The 10657-nt window shown below is 40.9% G+C and overlaps 1 long non-coding RNA gene across 1 annotated transcript; it reads left to right on the forward strand.

Moving 5' to 3' along the window:
* Nucleotides 1-89: 89 nt before the first annotated feature.
* On the forward strand, nt 90-5256 carry LOC114235654 (uncharacterized). Its single transcript, XR_003621778.2, has 3 exons — nt 90-907; nt 2367-2444; nt 4663-5256. It is a non-coding gene; the product is annotated as an uncharacterized LOC114235654 (long non-coding RNA).
* The last annotated feature ends 5401 nt before the right edge of the window (nt 5257-10657 follow it).

A 10657-nucleotide genomic window follows, 5' to 3' on the forward strand; every position in this document is an offset into this window, starting at 1 on the left:
ATTAAAAGACTATCTATGAAATATAAAATCAGATTTTTTTTTTTTTTTTGCTGTAGAATTAGGTCCAGCACCTGGTGATAAATTCCTTGCATAAGTAAAAAATTTTCTTTAATATATATGTCTTAAAACTATACATTTGATGTTTTAAATAGAAAAGAAATACAGGGATTAAATTTGCATTTGCCTTAATAAAGAAATATCTACTTTCTAGGTTAGAGTGACATTTAAATACCAAAAAATAGATCATGGATTCTGATAGATACAGTGGTCTGGTAAAGTGAAAGAAAATATACCTGTGTGACTTTGGCAGAATTATTCTATGCTCCTCTTAAAGTCTTGGGTTAAAGTCCACAAACATGGAACATCACCGCCCTCTTGGAGTTCTGCTGCAGAGGACAACTGTATGGCAGTTTAAAGAAGCCAGCCCCCCGTCAACAAGAGTACTGTCACCTTAGGAATGAAGTAGTTATAAGGTGCAAGATGTATGATTTATACTCCTATTTCATACCCAAGTGAAAGGTAAGCATCCTCTCTTCCTTCTGAAGTTCACTAGGGATTCTTCAGTTCACATATACAAACAATTAGAATCAATGATAGAAGTATGATAAAAATAGCTAACCTTAGGTGAGTGCTTCTTATAAGCCAGGCATTGTTCTATGCCCTTTTCAGGTATTAGCTTTTTGGTCTTCACAACAACTCAGTGAAAAAGGAGTTGTGATTATCTACTTTCCTAAATGCCCTAATTTGCAGAGCTGCTACGTGAGGGAGTCTTTGTTCAGAGCGAGGCAATGACTGCAAGAGCCTGGGATCTCCCACCACAGCGCTGCCATGCCTCCAGCCCTGGCCACTGAATGGGTCCTCCACTCCTCAGCCACTAGCCCAAGCGGCAAGGGTGAAGTCGACTGTGGTAAGTATTTGTTCAGGATCTTCATGGTTTCAGCTGCCTGGATGCCACCATCTTCCTTACCAGACAGAGCTTCCTATTTTGATGGGTGAGTCATCAGTCACTCTTCATGATCTTCAGCTGTATTTCCTCTTTAAGGGGAGGCTCTTGCTCCTTCAGCACTAGGCTTACCTCACTTTTCATCTCTGAATGTTTTGTTGGTCATTCCCTGAGCTTGAGCTATCTTTACTCTGCCAATGTCTGCTCTTATTCAGACTTGAAAAACTCCAGTCAATTTTCATCTTACCAAAACGTTAGCACCCACAGACCAGGACTCATGTCTGATTTATTCTTTATTCCATATCATCTTCGCAGTATATAGCAGCCTAAATGCTGAAAGACTAAATAGTGGTGAGTAAATGTTGAATGACTCCCCTTTGAGAACTTTCTAGACTCAGCAGTTCCCTGACATCTGCTCTAGTACTGATTCTTTCATTCATTAACTCTGCAAATATTCCTTGAGTGACCACTACTTGAAGAGAAGTTGAAGTCCTGTACATAGAATGGGAGTATTCATGCTTGAAGACTCACACTTTCGTCATTCATCCGTTTGTTCGTTCACTCAGTTAATAAGCATTTACTGAGTACTTCCTATGCTAAGAAAATGCACTGAGTGGAGGCATGGGTGTTAAGAACCATGGATTTATACTGGAAATTCCTGGTTTCCAACTTGACTTCATCACTTAGTAGCTGTGTACTTGGACAACTTTCTTAACCATTCTGGGCCCCTGTTTCCTTATTTGCAAAATGAGGAAAATACCAGTATCAACATCCTCAGTTAGCTGTGAGGATTAAAAGAGATCACACACATTAAGTGCTCAGTAAATCTTAGCCATTAGCTATTATCATTTCCCTGGTAAGTGAAACGAAGAGGAATTAGACATAATCCTTCTCAAGGAACTGACAAATTCATGGGAATATAAATTTTTAGAATATGAGGTACAAATAAAAATGCTAGGGATGCTCAGATTAAGTAGAGATGATTTACAAACAGGGAAAATCAGAGACAGCATCATTCCTGGAGAAGGCTGCATTTGGGCAGGTTTGGATATGCAGACGTGTAGGGGAAGGGCGTTCCAGGAGGTGGAAATAGCCCGACAAGTAAATGGAGATATTAAAGAACAAGCCCATATTCTGGGCTCCTGAGTCACTGGGCAATTAATTTGATCAATTACCAGAGACATAAGTGGGATAGAGAAAGAGACAATGGTAGTAAAAAGTATCTTGAGAACCAGTGAGTGAGTTTGGGTTCCATTCTATGTTAACTGGGTGTGTATCCATGGTTTTATGTGCATCATTCACTAGTTTCATTTCGTTTTCGACTGTGGATGGGTATGGTCATCTGTATTCAAAACTTTTTAGATTTTAAGTTATTTACGCCTTCCTGTTTGGGAAATTTGATCACCTCCCAATGTGCTTTAAGGTCCTTCATGTCACGTGAGTGACTCAGTAGTGCTGTGAAGTCAACCACATGGGGAGATGAGGAAACTCACAGGGACAGGTAAGATAACCTGTCTGTGGCTAGTACTTGGATGGACCGGGATATGAATGTCATGGCTGCTAATTCCAAGACTTTCTGTTTTCTGAGGTGGGGAAGTGCAAATATACTGCAAGATGGAAGCCAAGGCCATGTTGCCTGAGTGGCAGAGAAGAGACATTTTGGTGACAGGGCCCTCCAGCTGGGGGTTGTCTCTGCTGCCACTGGCTGCTTTCTTTAGCTGTGATTTGCAGCAGTAAATGCTATGCAGAATGAAATCAGCTATAGATATTTCCCTTCTCTCCTGGCTTGGCCTGGTGGGTATGTCCCCTCTGTCCTCATCCCAAGTTTCTTAAAGGGCTTTGAAAGAAATAGATATTGACTGAACTCTGGGGTTATTTATAATGGAAATCCGGTCCCTCATTCCTCCTGTCCTCCACAGAAGAGTTGGGCTGTTAATCTGAACCTTGGGGAATCAGAGGCCCAGTTTGCTTTATTTAGCTTTCAGGACATTGGTTTTTTTTTTTTTTTTTTTTTCTTTTGCAAAGACCTCAAAGTTCCACTGAAGATAAAAGTATCCTATGTCCCAACGTCTTGACCAATTTAAATAACTCACCCTCTTCTCCAAATCCTATCCTCATATTTCACAAAGTTGGACATTCTCCCTTATGTCTTTTCTTAAGCAGTTGTATAAAAGGGCAGTTTGGGTAAGAACCAACTTATGAGCCTACCCCAGAGGCAATTTACTTAAGTAGTACATATACACACACAAAATAATTTCAGTGCATTTATCTAACAATTTATCCAGGAGTTTGTGAGGTCCAAGGAGGAGGCTCTGTGACTAAGTGTCCTCTGTTCCCTAGACTTGAACACTTGTCCTTGCACATAATAAGTGCTCAGTCATTTGTTGGTTAGTGAATCAATTAGTAAGCATGCAAGTTTCTCTCCACATGAAGAAGTTCAAAGGGATAATCTGTGGTCAGTCACAGTGATTTTCTTTAGCTAGAATTTTCTTATGCTTTTTTGCCTGTTTCCCATCCCTTCTGACACACACACACACACGCACGCACAAGTTCACTAGTTATGTTTTAACATTTTGCCTGTGTTCTATTGTGCCAGAGACCTTGATTGCGAGTCACTCAAGACATTTGAAAAGTTTTATTTTGACAGATGTAGTATAAAGTAATATCAAGTACACTGTGTATATGTCTAAAAAGTTGTCTTTTTTACTTAAGAGTTGTGTGACCTTAGTCAAGTTACTTAGACGCTTTGGGCTTCAGTTTCCTCATCTATAAGATGGAGATAATAATGATACCTACCTTTTGATAATTAAATGAGGTGATGATAGAGAATAGAGTATTTAGCCCGGTCTTCGGCACCTAGCATGTGCTCAATAAATGTCTGTTAGGATGACAACAGTGATTTTTTGTTTAGATAAACGTCTTGGCACAGTGATATGTATGTATTTATAAGCAATAAGCCAACTTCCTCTTTTTTGGTAAGATGTCAGATAAAAATCCAATAAAAGATTTTAATTATTCATGCACTTATTAGCTATAGACTACCCATTTAATCAACATATTTGAGAAGGCTTACAGTAAAATAGTGTAAACAATATCATCATTAACATTTGGATTAGGAAAAGCATGAATCATTTATTGAAACAAAATAGTTATATAGTCCTTTATTGACTTCCTAATGCTTTTTCAAACCTTATCTGTTCTAATCCTTAATTTTCACAACTCTTATTAGGGAGGCATTATTACTTAACCTATCTGATGGGGAGTAATGTGACTTGCTCTAGTCCTCACTGTTTAGTATTTGGTTTAGGGATTCAGAAATGTTCAAGAGTCCAAGATCACAGAACCACCCTCCCCAGTAGAAGTGCTAGGAGCCCTTAGTTTGAACTTAAACCCCTGATCAGGGCTGTGCTCAGAAGATGTGTTGTTGGATGAATGAACAGATCCCCAAGTATAACTCCTAAAGTCAAATGCCATAAAACTGGCATAAAACCCTACCCTGGTTTCACTCTCTTGGTGAAAGATAGGACTCAGGTGAAACTGTTTACCTAGACATGCCCACTCATCTTTTCAGGAATCAGCCTAAGGAATACAGGTAATGGCACTTAGTCATTTATTGAGTGGTTTGCACGGAGTCCCATTTACTTTGAGAGATTCTCACACTGTTTATTTCATGCCATGAGGTGGTAAAGCAGGAATTGTTTGTGACTCATATTTTGCAGAAGAGAAGACTACGGTCTGGGAAAGTTGAGCAGCTTGCTTGAGCTCACCCAGGGTGGAGTGGCTGAACACAGATTTGAAATCACCCACTGAGGCTCTGGGCCCTTTTCCCAGTGCTCTTTTCCTGTGTGTATCTCTCCCACCTCCCGCAGTCTCAGCCACACAGGAATACTGCCTGCCCGAGCCCAAGCCATCGATAATGTTAACACTGGTAGAATCAAGATAATACAATCTACAGGCAGATCTCCACATCAGTACAGCTACTGTCAGGTGACATAGCAACATAGCACCTCTGTCTGTAAAATTAAGTTCCCCAGGAGCAAAGGAAAACACTGGTCACTTGTATATACTCTACAGCTTGGTAGAATTGGCCTCATGATGGGTGATGGAGTCAAACTTCTGCATTTTCAAGTCTCCTGAACTTTATCTAGTTGACCACTAGCTCAGCCTTTTTACAGTGCCCTGAAATTTGCCATGCTTGGCAATGATCTCAGAGGGACTTTTGACGTTTTTTGTGGTCATTGTTTTTATATCTGAGAAAAAATAAAATTTTCCTAATTCGAATTATTCTGTACCCATTGCCCAATAAAATAAAGTCAATATACAAAATACATACAAAATATGTAAAAAACTACTCACTCTGAATATTCATTTAATAAATATTTATTGAATGCTGACTATATGCCACACTCACTTCTAAGCCCTAAAGATACAAGAGTGAATGAACATAACAGACAAAAATCTCTGAACTCACAGAACTTACAGTCTAGTGGGAAGAAACAGGCAAGAAAGACATGGAAAGAAATATAACAGGGGTGCTACATGCTATGCAGAACACATTAGGGGATGGCAGATACAGGGCATAGATGTACTATTTAGCGGAGGTGAGATTTGAGCCAAGGCCTGAAGGAAGGAGTGCACCCTGTTGCCATCTAGGGGAAGAGTGTTCCCGAAGGAGGAAACATCCTCTGAATGGTCTTACGGCGGGGGGCTGCTTGGGTGTCCTGGGAACAGCAAGGACGCCAGGGTAGCTGGAACAAAGTCCCTAAGGGGAAAGGGGAAGGAATCGAGGTCTGACAGGCAGCAGGCGAGCCTGTTGGGTCTGGCAGGCCCTGAATGGGACCATGGCTCTGACTCTGAGTGAGACAGGAAGTCACTGGAGCATTCTGAGCAGAGGTGTCACACCATCTGACTTGGGTTTCAAATGGATGACCCTGGATGCTATGTGGAAAGTAGACTTGGGAGGTGGGTACGGTGAGGAGAAGAGAGGTGGATGGATAGGCTGTTCCAAGAGTTTAAGCCTAAAATGACTGTGGCTTGGACCACAATAGTCTATACTGTTGGCCCCAAATAAAGGAAATCTCTGGGCCAAATTTAAGGATAATTTATCTTTAAAGGCTTGAACTATGGGAGAGAGTTCAGGAAAATTTAAACAGAATTTAAAGTTATGTGACTGTTTCTACCTCTCTAGGGTAATACAAATAAGTATTATCTTTGGTTAGTAAATATATAGGCAACTTCCCCTTCCAACTTTGGAAAATAAAGTAACATTCTATATTACTTCTCTTGGTTCTTCTATGACTTGAATCATGAAATGGGTTGTGAGCTGAATAATTTAGCCAGTTGTTAAGTGATAAAAGAAGCAAAAGAAAATAATTGTCAGGGCTCTACAGAAGTTAATGGTAGAGTGTGTTGCAATCAGAAAAGTTGAAGTTCTCTCAGATACGTAAATATTGTTATCTGAACATGTGATAGAGGCACAAGTCACCAGATGTGGAGGATATCCCACTTTGTCCATGAAGAAACTGAGACTCAGGAGGGAGATAAACTGTCCAAGTTACACAAAAGTTAGTAAGTTTGGACCAGAACTTGATTCTCACTCCAGCATGATGCCTAATCCATAAAAAGTTTTCCTTATAAATATACTTTGTTGCTAATGTGTTAGAGGGGTTGAAGTATCATTCACGGCTCCTCCTATTAAGAAGCCCAGTCTTCTCAATTTCTTGCATACCTGACAAGAACCGGCTCCATCCGCATCGTCCTGACCATACCAACTTGGTTCCTTCATCTCCTCTCTCCCTGTCTCACACTCCATCCTCACATAACCCCATGGGGATTAGCTGTCTTCTGCTCTGTTTTACTTGGGGAATCTGCCTGCCTGGCTTGTATTATCTCATTCCACAGAGAGGGAGAAGCTAAGCAGATAATACCTGGATGTCCTGATGGGTCGGAAGAACTCCCCAATTTTAAGGTTTTTGCTCCTTCACAAAAAGGAGTCACATTTTCAAGCCTTGGAATTTCAATATGTGGCTTTGTTCCCACTACTTTATATGTACTCATGCATTAATTTTCTCAGGAAGGAACACAGTGTGAATTTGAATGTCAAAAAATGCATAGGATTTTTTTATTATGTCTATGGTAACACAAATTTGGAAAAAAAAAAAAAAACTTGAAAACAAGGATCAGTCAGCTCAGAAAAGCACTAGAAAGCTAGACCCAGCTCTAGGACTCAGTGGCTTTGTCACCTTCATTGAGGCCATTTTCCTTCAGGAACTCTACCATCTGACCTATGAAATGAAGGGAAGAGGAGATTGGAGTTTGCTGCCAGCATCTGCTGGGGCATCTCAAAGCCTTGTTCCTAAGACTTTACCATGCACGTGCCAGATTTTTCTTTACATCCCCAGGCCGTTTATGCAGTCCCTTCCTCACCCTACAATCTCAACATCCTCCTTCATAATCTCAAATTCTGTGACTCACACTCAGATGAATACATATTTACTGAGAGCTTCTCTTGTGCTCACTGCTGTACTGGGCACTGCAAAGTAATGAAAAAGGAACATAAGGCATCATTTCTTCCCTTAAGGAAAATTAATTGAAAGAGAGACCTTTTGGCATTAGTGAAAATTTTGCATTATAGATTTTTTTAAGGAATGAAGTTTTAGTGTCTCTATGCACCTTTCATAGTTCAAAATAAGCCCAGAAAGATCTGCTTAGGAAAGCACTTAGAGGAATGCTTTAATTAATCCACCAAAATGCTTCAAAATGAACAAATCAAGGGCTTTTTGTAAGTGGGGGGATCAGAGAGTCAGAAAACAATTGATTCTCTTAAATATCTGAAACATTTTTGTCATAGTTTTACAATATTAATTTGTTCTATTACAGAAGAAAAAATAACAATCTAGATATTTTCTGAGGGATCACATTTTCAGAATGATTGGAATCTAAAATCTGAATGAAAAGTACAATCCCTTTGCCTGAAATGCTTTGTTGCTCCATTCTACTTGTCAAAATTATAACCATCTTTGAAGGTTGAGTTCAAATATTGCCTCATTCATCACCATCACCATCACCATCATCATCATCATTCCCTCTTTTAAATCTGCATGGTTGACCATCTGCGCTGCCTTACAGCACTCATGACCTCTACCTTCCCTCATAGCGATTTGAGTACCTGACATCTTTCGTCCTGGGCTGGGCTCTCTGGAGCAGGGAGCATGTCTAATTCATCTGCTCACACTGTGCCTTGTAAGTAGCAGGATTCTGCGTGATGTTAGAGCAATGGTCTGGTTGCCATTCTGTAATGGATGACTGTATCCGTTGGGGTACAATTTCACCTGTTCTGCAAGAGACCGAAAATAGTAATGGCTGAAACAAGTTAGAAATTTCTTTCTTTTTTACATTAAAAAAAAACTACTCACAAGGAAATTAGGGCTAGTAAGGTAGTTCTAAAATATTTGGAAGCCAGGCTCTTCCTATCTTTTTGCTCTGCCATCGCCAGAATATTGCCCTTATCTTCATGGTATAAAATGGTTTCTCTACCATGTCTATATTCCAGACCATTGAAAGGAGGAAAGGGGGAGATGGAGGTCCCCCACTTCCACTTAATGCACATCTGGGCAGTTGTACACATTGCTTCCACTCACATCCCATTGAGAACTTCATCTTCTGGTCCATTTAGTCAATGGTGTGCTGGAGCCCAGTCCCAGGGCATGTGAAAGCCCACTGTGTGCATTTCCTCCCAACTCCACCTTCAGTGAGTCATGTTGGCAGCTTGAAATCAGTCACAGGAGAATTAACACCACAGAAATTGGCAAATGCTATGAATCAAGGCTTTTGTTTCCTTCCATGAGAGCTGATTATTAAAATTTACTTGTAATCTGCTACACCTAGCTGCAAGAGAAGCTGGAAAATGTAGTCTTTTTTACAACTCCTTGCTCCCAGATATGGAGTTGTTAGCTGGGCAGCAGGTGTCTAGCTAACAATTCTGTATACGGGAGGAAGGAGTTGTATTTCTATAGAAAAAGCTAAGGAAGAATATTTGTAAACAATTAGAAGTCTCTTTATACATGACACCATCTGGGACTAGAGAAAAAGAAAAGTGGAAAACCTGCTTTTAACTGAGAGAATAGATCTATCTATAAGTGTATAATGTAATTGCAGCCTTTCTGCTGCCAACTTCCAGCTGTGAAAGACCATGCTAGAGAGAAGTTAAGCTTCTTTGTGTGAGCTCAAGGTATAGGTCTCTGGGCAGAGGTTACATGAGCCAAATTCTGCTCATTTTTGACTATTTGTACTGTCCAAAAATGCAACACTGGTTTCCATCACTGCCAGTGTCCAGGCAGGAGCTGGATAATCATGCACAGGGTTTCCATAGAGGAGATTTCATTGTGACTGGAGGTTCCCCTCACCATCTCCAAGTCTCTGTTCATGCTTCAGATACTCTTCCTGACCCCTCAGATTCTTAGGGCTTCCAGTACTTTCCTTTGTTCCACTTACCACAGTTGTAATTATTACTATACTAATTCAGTCGATGTCAGTCTCCTCAACCAGACTGCAAGAGAAGCAACTGAGTTGTTTTACTCGCCGTTGTGTCTGCTACATGGAGCAAAGTGCATGGCCACTAAGGGCACTCATTAAATGCGTGCCAAATGGAGGCTGAATGCTGTGACATATCATGTGTGAAAGTGCCTTGTAAACTGCTCACAATAATTATTCTTTAGAAATAAGATACTGAGATACAAAACAGAACAGAAAGCAGGTGAAGGAAGTGGCAGTAAATACTACCAGACATCTAGAAGGAACTGAATTTGATTGTAAGCTTCCTGGAACTAAGTACAAAAAGAGAACACACTGGGTTACTGAATTTTCTTTTTCTAATGAGATATGACTTGTGAAGTCATCGGCAGAGGCCAAGTTTCCCTAGTGATTTATGAAAATGAGACCATTGTTTCCTCCCAGTTAATGTTTAAGCATGATCAAATTTCTCCTAACTTAAAAAAAAGAAGAAGAAAAGACAAAGAACAGAAAAGAAACGTGCCTTGTCAGCTGTCCGACCCATCCAGATTCCTTTGTATATGGTGTACGCTGTCTCACTGCGCTGTCTCCACTTCCTCACCTCCCGGTCATGACTCAGCTCAGTGGAGTCTTGCTTCTGCTCTGACCATCCTACCCGAGCTGCCGTGCTGAAGGACCATAGTAAATGTGTCCTGGCTCTATCTCTGCTTCAATCTTTTTTTTTTTAAGATAGATTTTATTCATTTTTAAAAAGTTTTGTTTATTTATTTTTGGCTGTGTTGGGTTTTCGTTGCTGTGCGCGGGCTTTCTCTAGTTGCAGTGAGCGGGGGCTATACTTCGTTGCGGTGCGCGGGCTTCTCTTGTTGCGGAGCACCAGCTCTAGGCGCCCGGGCTTCAGTAGTTGTGGCTCGCGGGCTCTAGAGCGCAGGCTCCGGGGTTGTGGCGCATGGGCTTAGTTGCTCCACGGCATGTGGGATCTTCCCGGACCAGGGCTCGAACCCGGGTTCCCTGAATTGGCAGAAGGATTCTTAACCCCTGCACCACCAGGAAAGCCCTCTGCTTCAATCTTCATTGCAGTAGACATTTCTTAATTATTTGAAACTCTTGCCCCTGCTAGATCATGTCCCTTGGTTCTGTGACACAAAACTGTACTGGTTTCCTTCCTGGATCCTCTTTCTCGGGCTCTTTAAAGGACTGCTTGAG

Source organism: Balaenoptera acutorostrata, chromosome 4, assembly GCF_949987535.1.
Source record: "Balaenoptera acutorostrata chromosome 4, mBalAcu1.1, whole genome shotgun sequence".
Taxonomy (NCBI): Eukaryota; Metazoa; Chordata; class Mammalia; order Artiodactyla; family Balaenopteridae; genus Balaenoptera; species Balaenoptera acutorostrata.